The following is a 13,053-nucleotide window of genomic DNA, read 5'->3' as shown; positions in this document are numbered from 1 at the left end:
AGCATAAACAGGCTGGAAACCAGGGCAGGAACCTACTTGAGAAATATACTTTTTATCTACCCTTCACAGAAACTGGAGGTGGAGGTATTTCGAGACGCATCGTAACATTTTTACTATTTCAGTAGACAGACAAACAGAATCCATGTTAGCTGTTAGCTGACCCAGTGACCCTGTACGTACGTCTCTCATGATTGTACTTTTCTATTTATTACTGATGAAACATTTAGACTTCAGTAATTGTGACCACCATGAATAATTATGAAGCTATGTTGTGTATTTTCCATCTGTAAGCCTTTCTCCAGCGTGTTCCAGCAGCTTTAAACCATCTTGAATTTCATCCTTTATTACTGCAGCGCTGCCGACTGAAACATTTAACCAATTATTACAGGGTTTCATTAAACTTAATTAGATTTTAAACTTTTCACTGAGTGAGTCGGTGCTAAGAGGGAAAACTTGAGAGGAGAGTTGAACGTTCTAAGTCAGCCTGTTCGGAGGCTGCCATGTTTTCTAAGAGCTGGAAGTTCAATTGCTCAACAATCCTTTTATTCTACTTATCAATGGACAGTTTTGCTGAGAAATCCCCTTCAGCTCTACCGCCCCGCTCCACATTCATACAATTACACAGATTTTGGACCGTGTGTGGGAGGCACGACTCATAATAGATGACAAAAATAGATCATAATTAATAGATCATAATGATCCCAAACATCTTTTTTCTGCATTTTGTCCTATAAAAAATAATTCAGATCAATAACATATACGTCTTTATACAGTGTATCTATGATAGGCCAATATTGGCTGATAAAATTGGCCTACCATCCATACAACTGTCCTAATACTTCCTCCAAGAACCACGACAAACCCTGGATGGGAAATCCTCTTTAGCTCTTTGGCTCCATTAAAGCTGCAACCTCGGCTGTAAAACATGAGCTGGCATTTTCAACCCATAGGGGACAGAATTCAGTATTAATCGGGCACATACATAATGGCTGGTGAGTTGGCGCACATTTCCAGCAGCAGATTCCAGACAGATGGCTTTGTCAGCTACATTAGGTTAATTTCAAGACAGTTAAGAACGGAGCGCCGTGTGAAATGTTTAGGACATGAAATGGTGTAATCCACAGAGGATTTCTGCCCAAGTGACCTCACACCTGGCGGCCGGGCAGCTGTCCTGACCTCCCGTGGCCTGAGTGACACACAAAGGATCTGCAGGAGAATACCTACTTCAGCAGGCTGCAGCTCTACTCAGCATTCAGCTAAAAAACAAAAGCTGAGCATTGCGAAGTGGAGTGGGAGTCTTGCTGGTGTCCTCAGTCCTCAGCCTCAGTTCACCCCTCCCTTAGCCACACAGACCCCACACCCTCTTCTCTCCCACACCTCTGATGACCAGCCTGATGACCCTGCATATCTCCCAACCCCCACAATAGACATTTCCCCATCAACGCCTTCCCACACATCCAGGATCTCTAAGCCCCTCGTCACATCCCCCACCCACCTCCACCTTCCAGCAGCCAGGTGAAAAGACAGCTGGAGCAGCTATGTGGGGTTCTACAGCACGTATTCAACCTGCATCTGATGCAGGAGAAGGTCATTCCTACCAACTGCCATAACTCTGTATAATGACTCCCTCTGTGCAGAGAGAGGAAACTCATTCTCTATCTATCTATCTATCTATCTATCTATCTATCTATCTATCTATCTATCTATCTATCTATCTATCTATCTATCTATCTATCCTAAGATTTGGCAGATTTTTCACTGTGAGATTCTAAATGTAGTTGACTCTGCAAAAATGTGTTTTGTTGGCCTTGGCAGTGTGACGGACGAGTCATGTGGTCGCAGCTTCCAGGCAGCGTCCCACTCCGAATTCTCTGCAAGCCTCAAAGATGAGCTACACAGTGACTGAGAACAAAGGAAACCCACACTAATACTAAACCACACAAAGACCACAGGCGGAGGTCCAAGTACAGGATCAGTAAAGACCAGTGAAGGAACCATTCTAACCCCCCCACCCGATCCTCACTGTCCACACACACACACACACACACACACACACACACACACACACTGCTGTGAAACATACTGTAGGTCTGATGTATGTACTCTGCAAGTTCATTATTTCATATTAAATAAGACATTCTGTGAAGTCTGCTCTCAGGCCATCGCTGCTCGCTCCATTCTTCTTCTTCTTCTTGAACTTAAATGGCCTCCAGCAGGAAGTTAATGATGGCCTAGGTGTGCTCATCCTCCGAGGCATCATCCCTTCCGAATACGCACACTGGGAGGTTAACAAAATGTGTGTGTGTGTGTGTGTGTGTGTGCGCCTGTATCCCTGACACATAGCAGCAGTGTTTGGGCCTATACTGTCAATAACTGGAAGGCATCCAACTCCGCTGAGGGATCTGAGCTTTTCTGACTGTCTAGACGCTCGCACACCGGTTCTGAATAATCAGGTCATCAGCATATTTAAACAGAAAACTAAACTGCTACTTCGACCCCCTTTTTTTGCATCAATACAATCTACTGCTGTGAGTGTACAGAGGGTGGGGGATGTACATCCACTAAACACGTCTGTTTACAGGCCGGAGGTTACATTTAAAGAACAGAAAGAGAGAACACAGTGCAAAGGGTGATTAAGAAGCTGCCATGTGTGTGTGCATGCATGTGTGTGACTGAGCTAAATGTTAACTTAATGTCAGATATGCTCGCGCCTAATCACAACCCGTCGGGTAGAGACAAGAGACTCTTCACCTTCTCCATACAAAGATCTAAATCACAGTGCCCCCCATCCGGGGCCATGTATGATTCGCTGTGGTGTGGCTCTGGTTTCACAGTACACAACTGTGTATGCACATATGCATTCTGTGAGCCTTCTTCTATCCCCGGGGCCTACTCTAAATAGTAGTCAAAGAGAGGGATTGTGGGGGAAGGAGGCAGTGGCGGGTGGGGGGTTGGGGGGGTGGTAGAAAAGATGCAAAAAGAAAGTGAGCTTTTGTGGCCCATGTAGCCTTCTGCTAATGCTGTCATGAACCCGCATGAGCTTGACAGAAACACTTAAGACATAACCAAAGCATAAGAGGGTTCGGCTCTGAGGATCTCTGTGGTTCTGGTTTCTGGAGGCAGTTTTAACGAGCGCTGAGCGGCCTGTGACCCTGTAATTGACGTGCTTTTATCTCGGCGTGCAGCAAACAGTTTGCTCTTTGAGTGGCTGATAGAGCGTCACAGCCAGAGCCCGTCTCCTCGTGTAAAATCACAAATGACAAAGCTCTGAATGGATGTTTGTTTCATTTACACTGGACTCATGTGGAAAGACAACTGGCGATGTCTTAAATGTCTCTCCCTTTGTCTCTTTGAGGAACCCGACCCTGTGAGCTTTAAGTAACACTGCTTCAATAATTTACTGCTCTCTTGCTTACGGCAATGCTGCACAGGGCCGAGCAGGACTGAAGCGGGCCGGCCCGGATTTGACGCAGTTTTAACTTGTGACTGAAACCAAAAATAATCAAACAAGTCAAGTATGTTTTTGTGCACATGCGTGTCTGTGTGTATATCACTCCTCCTCTTTTCAAGGGGGTGAATGTCAGATTCAAGATGCCACATGCTGGCACGGTGCCTGAGATTGTCCATTCAACCTACTCTCAATCACAACAGTAGTCTCAGTCAACTCAACACCCCATTTAGAGCTACTTAGACTCACGGCTTCCATTATACAACCCACACACAATGCATTCTTTTGATAGGTTTAAGTTCAATTAAGTCATACCAGAGAAGAAAGTCGACAAAAATTATTCAAACAGAGTTAACGCAACAAGTTCATGAATCCATTAGATGATCGACAGAAGATGAAACGCTGGGCAGGAGATAACTCAGTAATGGAAACAGTGATTAGTAACAGCCTTAAAGGTCCATGTTTTAATATAATATATAATATGCATTACCTTTTCATTAGTGTATGATCACCATCATCAGAGAAATGATATGTTTTAGTTACTTACTTCTCTAAGTTTCTCCACAACAGACAGAAAGGGCCTTTCATGTCTTCATACTAGGAAGGAGAGGGTGAGACAACAAGGTTGCAATCATCAACCACACAGCTGATGCCGATGCCACTAAATCCTACACACTGCTCCATTCATTTCATTGTGTCCTCACAACACAAAAACTTAAGAATGATACAGCCAGATTTGGAACGATGTCATGCTGCTTAAAACTGTGCTGCAAAAAAAAGAATTACATTTCTTAATTGATGGGGCAGCAGCCATAATCAAAAGTGTCAAAACAAATCCAGCATCAGTTCATGAAATATTTCATCAGTAACTAGAAGGTGGAGTTAAGACCAGGGGAACACGATGGCTGTCAGAGAGGACTAAGAGAGATGAATGCTACAGAGGACGTCAGAGACAGAGATCCATCTTTACTTCTTAGAGAACTGAATCAAAACTTCTGATGTGCAGCAGAAACGCTCCACCACTCAATGTTTCATTTACGTTTACGCAGACAGACTAACAGCTGCAACAGCCACCATCACACATCAACAAACAGGTAGAGCACAACAAGTAAAGAGATATTTCAAATAAAGCCGTGTCATCTCTAAACTAAACCTCCTCATTAGCACTCAGCTCAGGATCACAGCAAACCAACTCTCTGTCAGGACACTTAGCAGGTGGTTTCTTTGCACGTCACTGCGTCTTCCTCAGCTCCAACACACTTCAGAGGAGCTTGCCGCTGCTCTCTGGAAACTGAAACCTCTGAGAGCCACAGACTGTTACCAAACACATCCCTAATGAGGATGTGTGCAGGTCCGGATGGAGAGAACTGATAGGTGTTGTGTGTGGGAGTCGTCTGAAGGTACATGACAGCCCGTTCAATCCAGCTGGGGGGGAGGGGGGGTAACTTGATGCTAATCACAGCTCACACATTCTCCAAACACCCCCGACCTGAGGTCAGGAAACCGCCTCTGTCCTGCACACAAATAAACTCCAAACAAAGCCCGCTGCTCACCATGGCATTCCCCACAGACTGTGGGAGGGCCGAGCGAGCACGGGAGAGAGACAGAGAGAGAGACAGAGAGAGAGAGACAGAGAGAGAGAGAGACAGAGAGGGAGAGACAGAGAGAGAAACAGAGAGACACCTAGGCTTCCATCAAAATGTTATGCAAAGAGCAAATGTCAAAAATGTGGCAAATTAGGCAACGCTGCGTCTTTGCCTGACTGTTGCAACTTTGGTTAGAACTGCTCTGTAACTTCAAGCAACATTACTGTTGCTCCACTGTCCTCTGCATGTTTTAGGCAAAATATATAACTGAATCTGTATTATCAGATGGAATTACATGTAAATGAATCCAGAAAACAAGAACACCTTTAATGGTAGGATAACAAAATATGAATGTTTCTATAAATGCTGTTTTATTAATGTACTAACCCTGCTCAAAACCACGTTTAGTGACACATGATATATGGAATGTGTTTGTATCTTGATCTTTCTGTATTACATTTATTTCTCTTCTATTTCAGGAACAAACAATACAGATGAAATGATTTTCCCTTAGAAACAAACAGAGGAGGTGAAGCACTTCTTTCAGCACTCTGCCAATCTTCCCATCAACCTTCATCAATAAGGTAGGACAGGGGAGCCTTAGAGGCACATCCAGGGGCTAAAGCTGCTGCTCATTGATTGCTGTCAGTGTACAGTAACCACTGAAGGAGACGTAGATCTTCTCTAATCTGGACTGTGGTTGACAAACAGTGAGAGATTTCCACCTCAGATAAGCATAATATTGAGATTTTTTAGCATTTTCTGACATTTCGAATCACATGCACATTTAAAACACATCAAAAGGTGGACGGATACATACTGTGAGGAAAAACATTGCTGTGATGCCATTAGTTATTCCGACCTACCTCTCGCTCACAGCGGGGTATCAACAAACAAACACACATCGGTTTTCCCGCCTGCTGATTGTCAAGTAAACTCCCTAACGGCGTGTAGTGCCGTTATTCCTACCAATTGATTTGGAGGTGGGCCGGTGGGCTGCGGTGATGCTCAATGAGACAAAGTGAGCTGGAACAAAGGCCCTGCTGAGAGGAAGGAACACGGCTTTTTTTGTGTCTCCCTGTTTACTTGTCTTCTTGTGTGTGTGTGTGTGTGTGTGTGTGTGTGTGTGTGTGTGTGAGGAAGAAGAAGCAGATTGTGTGACAGACACCTGGATCACAGAAACATGTGATCAGAAAGACTGGCACTAATCCTAAGAACTCTTTGGAGCTTCACATAGAGATTTTACAATGTCCTCAACTGAAATTAAAGGATTACGAGACGATATAAAAGCATTCCTCCTCTTCCTCATCACATTTCTCCTGATAATAAAATGTAACAAGCAGCAGAGAGGCGGGTATGAGTGCCACAGATGGGAAAGAATGCCGATGCTCATCAGGGCTGTGCATTGTGTGCGCTCACACCAACCCCCTCCTTCCTACAAACACCAAACAAACTGATGCACACAACACACACACACACACACACACACACACAACACTCAAAGCCCGTCCTTCTCATGGTGCGCGCAGGCTCGGAGAAACTCGGCCCCCCTGGGGACGGGCAGATTAACACATGACAGAGCTTGTTAACCCTGGACAAAGAGAGATGCTAATCTTGTACAGTCGGCCTCGGCGGTCCCCAAACAGTCCACAGACACAGCTACGAGGACAGAGAGAGAGACAGATAGAAGCCCAAGAAAGACAAGAAAGAACGAGGGAAGGATATGCAGCAGAAACACAGGCGTCAGTATGTCCCAGAGACTAGACAATGCTGTGGGCTGGCAGGGCTGGAGGGTCCGCCAGCCCCCCAAAACAATAAGGGCAGAGACAGAGCCTGACTACAAACAAGGCCCCAGCGGCAAGGGTCCTACTACGGCCTGGCTGAGCTCCACCGCCTGCAGGGAGAAGCAGCAGGGCAGCGCTGGGCTCGGCGGTGTGGATATTGATCGCACAGGAGGAAGCAGGGAGTCAGGCTAGCAGCTCCACAGATGGGATGGACAGAGAAAAAGACAGAGGCGGGCAGAGGAAGTGCATTACTCTGATGCTGTTAGCTCGCTCCCCTGGGAGATAAGAGCAGGGACGAGGTTTGAGGAGAGGACAATGAAAAGGGAGAGGGGGGATGGGTAGGCAGAGACAAGTGGGTAAGCAGGAAATAGACAGAAGACCTGACCGAGTGGCAACACAGAAACTAAGGCTAATTTGTAACTTGAAGAGCTGCTGGATCGTGTCCATAATGGGCCGTCTGCCCACAAACAAGCTCCTCTCTGGGGGTAAATGAGATCAGGCCGGCCCAGGACCAGCTGGTGGCTCGGATCAATGACGCCAGATACAGATACAGGATGAAGAGGGCAGAACCGAGGCATCTGGACAGGATGACGGGACACACACCCGAGAGGCTTTCGTCGATCTCTCTCGAGATTTTGCACAGGGGCACGGACGCACGCACGCAAAGTACAGAGTGGAACGACTGTGTCCATAAGAGGATTATGTCCTCCTGTTTGAAGTGGAACAAGGCACGTTCCAGATCTGCTCACTCGCAGGACGGCAGCAGGTTGGATGGCTGACCAGATCAGCAGCTCTCTAAGAACAAAAGCACACGACTGGCCTCAGAACACCAGAAACTTCACTTTCAGAACGTCCACAATTAACAGAAAGAACATGCATTTAGCACTTGACACAGAGCTGATGATGAGTTTTTGTGACAGCATGCAAACACACTGAGACAGGGCACAGCCCGAGTTCAATGTCACCAGGAGGAATTGATATGACAGAGAAATAAATCAGCCCACAGCTGCTCATGGTAAAGAGAGTTTATCATTCTGTCAGCACCAGTGTCTGGCACAAATACCTGTCATTCCACACGTGGCCATGGTGAGGACAGGCTGGGGTTTCCTTTGACATAATCTGGACCACATCAGCCACTGGAGCAGAGCAGTAAACGTACAGCAGTGCCGATGTAAAGAGGGACCACATGACACAAATATGTGTGAGCCACAGGTGGTCGGGCAGAGCTAACCGCCGACGGAGTGAGCGAGCGACATTTCTGGCCTCGTTTCCAACATCTCCAAGGCTGCATTACACCAAACCACCAGGCACCGCTAACACACTGTGCCATGAAAAATTTGGTCTTGAAGCCTAGCAACAGGGCTGTGAACCATGTCCTTTATCCATCCTCCCACCAGAGGAATTCAGAGTGTCCAAACACAGCAAATTACTGCAGCTGCTGGCATATACAGCTTCAAAACCACGTCGCCAGCTGCCTACTGCGTGCCCTGACAACTGTGACAACCAAAGCTGCTGTCATGACTTGAGGAGCACAGACGACAGAAACGTTTATCTCTACTTTATCTCCGCTGTCGGGCTGGTGGCAGTTTCCTTAAACCCACCCAGAAAACAGAGAGGGAAATTCAGTCAAACGTAGAGTTTCTGTTCAGTTCTGATTATCTGTGAACAAGAAACTGTTCTGCTGTTGCTGCGGACCCACAGATGATGGTGGTCATTTTTAATGGCGTCAAGAAGTGCATCAAGAAGGATCACGGGTTCAGGCTGAAAAAAGCTGGATGACCAGAGGCACAGGCTTTGCCCTTGTCACAGTTTAGAAGTTGAGAGCTCGGGGGGATTTCAATATGACTCACACACACCCACCCAGAGCAGTCCTGAGGCTGACACACAGGTCTATTAGAGGGACAATCATCTGCCTTCTCAGGGTCAAGAGACCAGTTGGAGGCAAAAAAGCTTATTAGAATATAAAATGCACTAAAATATGACCTTCATGAAAAAAGTGAAAATATTCTGTGACCATTCTTAAGTAACGTTACACAGAATAATCACAACAGAGGAGGAACGTTCTTATCGTGACAACTGCACAACTACAACATTCATCATCACAATTATCTTCATCAGCTATGACTCCACCAACCATTTTCTGAATGAATGGATTCATACATGTCTCTATAAAATGTCAGAAAACATTATATTACATATAAATAATATATTATACATTAATTATATTATGATTTCCATGAATCCAATGAAGCATATGCAAATTGCCTGTTCGGATATTTTTCATTTTCATTATACATGATTGAAAAAACAATAAATTCTTACATTTTATCAACTGGAACCAGTGAATGTTTGACATTATTTATAAAAATATAAAACTATGAGTCGATGAACTGAATCATTGTTTCAGCTGCAGTTGATATAATAAATTACTGATAATAAAATAGGAAAAATAAAAGAATCTCTTTAGATGATATTAGATATCATTACTTTGAACAAATAAATTACAATCTACTAATTATTAATCATTCTAATCATTGACAAGTATTTATTAATTGAACCAGCATTTTAACATTTTTTAGTGTACGCCCTCTCCGATTGGTTAAAACAGCAGCAGTCTGCCCTCTTATCGCGATGGGCAGCTAACACTGTAGACACACACACACACACACACACACACACACCCTTGATTGTGACTGGTCCAGCAGAGAGCAGATCTGCTCGTGACAGGAGACAAAGTGATACGTCCTGTTAAAAACAACAATGCAGAAAAGATTAACCTACAGTCCACAACACAATGGAACAGAGATGATTGTACCCAATTTTCAATATAACATTTTTCTGTTTGTGTTTCCACTATTACAATCCTCTGCTTCATTCATTCGAGTCCAGTTCCTGACAAATCCATGCCTCAGGCAATAAACCACATCCTCCATCTAACAGGCTTTTTAAGACCATCTTAAATAACTTCATAAAAACAGAGCGTGCTTTTTAATGGCTGCTAAATTGAATTTCCTATGATTGCATTAGGCCACTTGTCTGTCCTCCATTTCCCTGCCTCATCCACCAACACTGTGAGTCAGCCATTCTCTCATCCATGTACAAGGGGGGGTTGGAAGGGGGACTAGCTGATGGCTTAGCCCACCTCTGACTTAAGAGTCCTGGAGCTTCTCCAAGCCCTGCGTTGGCCGAGCCTTCAAAGCGCTCATATTAGTCGCCCTGGGATGCCATTTACTCAGGATGACATCAATACCTCATGGTCGATGGCCACACATTATTGACCCACCCATGCCCACTGTGGCCACAAGGATTGAGACAGTTTAATGTCGCTTGTCTGCTGCACCTCAGGGGAGAATAGCAATGTGGGCTGAGGATAAAGATTTCCAATGCTTGCATGATTGTAGTTTATTAAATGCTGCTTGGCCAGGCTCTGGGAGCAGGCAGCGCTCTCTCCTCCCCATTGTTCTACAGGAGAGGAGTGTAATCTGTCTTGTTGCGCTCACCAAAAAAAAAAAAAAAAGAGGCAGTGAAGGAGGCGCTGTGGCTTCATTCTCACACCACAAAGGCAGATCACTTTTTGGTGGTGGTGACATTAATCACCTCTGATTATACACCAGTTCTCTGTGCACAGACCTCTGGGAGATATTTCAGCTTCATACACTCCCTCCGAGGTCTGATTCAAGAAATCATTACTTTATAATCCCTCTGTGTTTAGACAACAGAGAGGGCATCTGTGAAAATGATCATGCCCCCCCCATCACCCCCATCAGGCGGCTGAAACATTTCTCGGCCCGTCACAGAGCAGAACAATGGGCATCCGCGATGGAGGATGGAGGATGGAGAAGGAGGGGAGGGCGAGGTGAGGGGGGGAAAAAGTTTATGGAGGGAAAAGGCAGACAAAATGGTGACACAGAAGAAGACACACGGTGTGTTAGTGAAAAAGAGAATAAATGAAAAAAGACTGAATGTGTGTGAGGGTTAGCCTCACACGTCTGCTGAGCACTTCCAGAGAGCGTGCAGCCAGCCAGCCTGCCACCGCCCCATCAGCGCTTCAACAGGAGCGGAGAGGAGCGGCTCACCGCAACACACGAGCTGACGGTGAAAGCAAACGTTTCACACATTTTAACACTAATATTCAGTCACACAAAGAGACAGCACAGAGACAGAGTACAGTTTAGTGTTACAGTGGGAGGGAAACACAAAGTAATAACACGGTAAGTACGCCAGAGAGTCGAATATTTCACATACGACGCACGGAGCGTTCATTAACGTTAATGAGCCCGCCGGTAGTCACAAACTGGCGTTAGCATGTTAGCTGAAGCTAAATCAATGTCGCCCTTACCCGGTCAGTGCGGCGGCGGAGCTAGCCAAATCCTCTCCAGCTACGCCCTGTGTTCGCTGCTGCTACACCCCCGGCTGAGTCCTCCTCGAGTGTGAGAAAAAAAAGAGAAAGTGAGGATGAGGATAAAAATGAAACCGGGGAAAAAACGGAGGAGTATCGTGGAAGAAGGGGGGTGGAGGAAACCGGAGCGAATGGAGCAGAGCCGACAGAGGAGAAGAAGAAACTTCTGGTTCTCAGGCGCCGTTTCTCTCAAGTGATGCGCGTTCCCTGAAAGGAAGAAAGGAGGAGAATGACGCTTCACTCACTCACACACACACACACACTCTCTCTCTCCCACACACACACACACACACACACACACACACACACATAGACGGCAGTAGACCGGCGGACGGATGGATAGACAGGCGGAGGAGAGGACAGCGCAGCCGCTGCCTTCATGCGCTCATGAAAATGTCGGAATAATAAAAGGTGTATATTAATGCTGTTATAGATGAAAAAACGAGCCGGCATGTATAAAAGCAGGCTCTGCTCACATACTGCGGCCCCCGGTCATCATGTTATGTGTGAATCAACTAATGGCTAATTAACCTATTAGTCATATAATAACAGAGAAAACAAGATGATTACATGATTATTAACGTTAGCTCGTTGAGAGGTCATTCATGGTATCATTGGTCAGCCTTAAGCCAGCTCTAAATATAAAGCTACAGCCTGTAGCCGGTTAGCGTAGCCTAGCATAATAAATCAAAGGTCCAGCGTGTAGAATTTAGTTGCATCTAGTGGTCTAATCGCTGTATTGCAATCTCCTCACATCACCCTCACCTTCTTGGTGTAAAAGAGTGTCACTACTTAGTTTGTCTGTTCAGGGCTACTGTAGAAACACAGTGTTTCAATATGGCGGCCTCCATGAAAGAGGACCCGCTCCCAGTGTAGATAAAAGGAGAATTCTTATGTAACAAAAACAGAAATATTCTTATTTTCAGATCATCATACATGCATGAAAACATAGTTATGAATATGCCTTATTTTGAAAATAAAGGCCCCAAATCTTACACACTGCACCTTTAACAAACAAAGTCTACCAGTTACCATTATTATACTATTAACACTCATATTAGTATTAATTCATATTAATATGAATTTTATTAACACTTCTAATTCACTCATTTGAATGAAACTGTTTTTAGCTGGGGTTTTGTGCTATACTATGGAGCTTGCAGTAAGTTACTGGTCCTGGCCAAAAAAATAGTCTGGTATAAACTGTTTAACATTTAAGAAAACATTTTAAGAAAACCGTCTGCAGGTTAACTGATAGTGAAAATGATCGTGAGTGCACTTGATTGGTTTGTTGTACTTCAATTAAGGCGGTTCTCCAGCAGTTTAGTGTTGCACTTCCAATAAGCTGGTGGAATTGTGAGGCTGAGATATAAAATAACTTTAATAACATTGTTAGGTTGAACTTTACAAAGCTCCCCCCAGAGCCACAGAATACATTTTACAGGTTTATAGCTCTAACCTTTACAAGTAAACTGACCTTACCATGCAAAAATTGCAAAATTGTTCAGGAATATGTAGCGTTAAAGTACATCAGCTACACCTGTATGACAAATCTAACTTTACACCATTAGAGATGTCTTTGTATGGATCCACCCTGTCAAACCGCTCAGTGGTGGGTGTGACAAGAAGAATCATTTTAAACTGAGGAATGACTAAGTACAAAACAAAATTTGTCAGTGCAATCAAATGGCCAAGCACTGCTGTCATTTGCATAATGTTAATTAGGGTTGTGTCCCTTTCACTGCATTACCAGTCTGTTTAATGGCGAGTAGATAAATGGAGGGTGGGACAGCTGTTTAGGTTATTATGTCTGGTGTGGCCACACTTGTGAGGCAT

General features: G+C 44.9%; 1 protein-coding gene across 1 annotated transcript in view; it reads right to left on the bottom strand.

The window, feature by feature from the left end:
* The window catches only part of prr36b (proline rich 36b), a 29,844-nt gene extending 18,271 nt beyond the window's left edge, over window positions 1–11,573 (bottom strand). The window contains exon 1 of the mRNA XM_027285176.1: window positions 11,158–11,573. The gene's annotated coding sequence lies outside the window, so the exon portion shown is untranslated. The remainder of the gene's footprint in view (window positions 1–11,157) is intronic.
* Window positions 11,574–13,053: the final 1,480 nt, after the last annotated feature.

The sequence above is a fragment of the Larimichthys crocea genome, chromosome XII, assembly GCF_000972845.2.
Source record: "Larimichthys crocea isolate SSNF chromosome XII, L_crocea_2.0, whole genome shotgun sequence".
NCBI classification, from domain to species: Eukaryota; Metazoa; Chordata; class Actinopteri; family Sciaenidae; genus Larimichthys; species Larimichthys crocea.
This window is presented reverse-complemented; position numbering and strand designations above follow the sequence as displayed.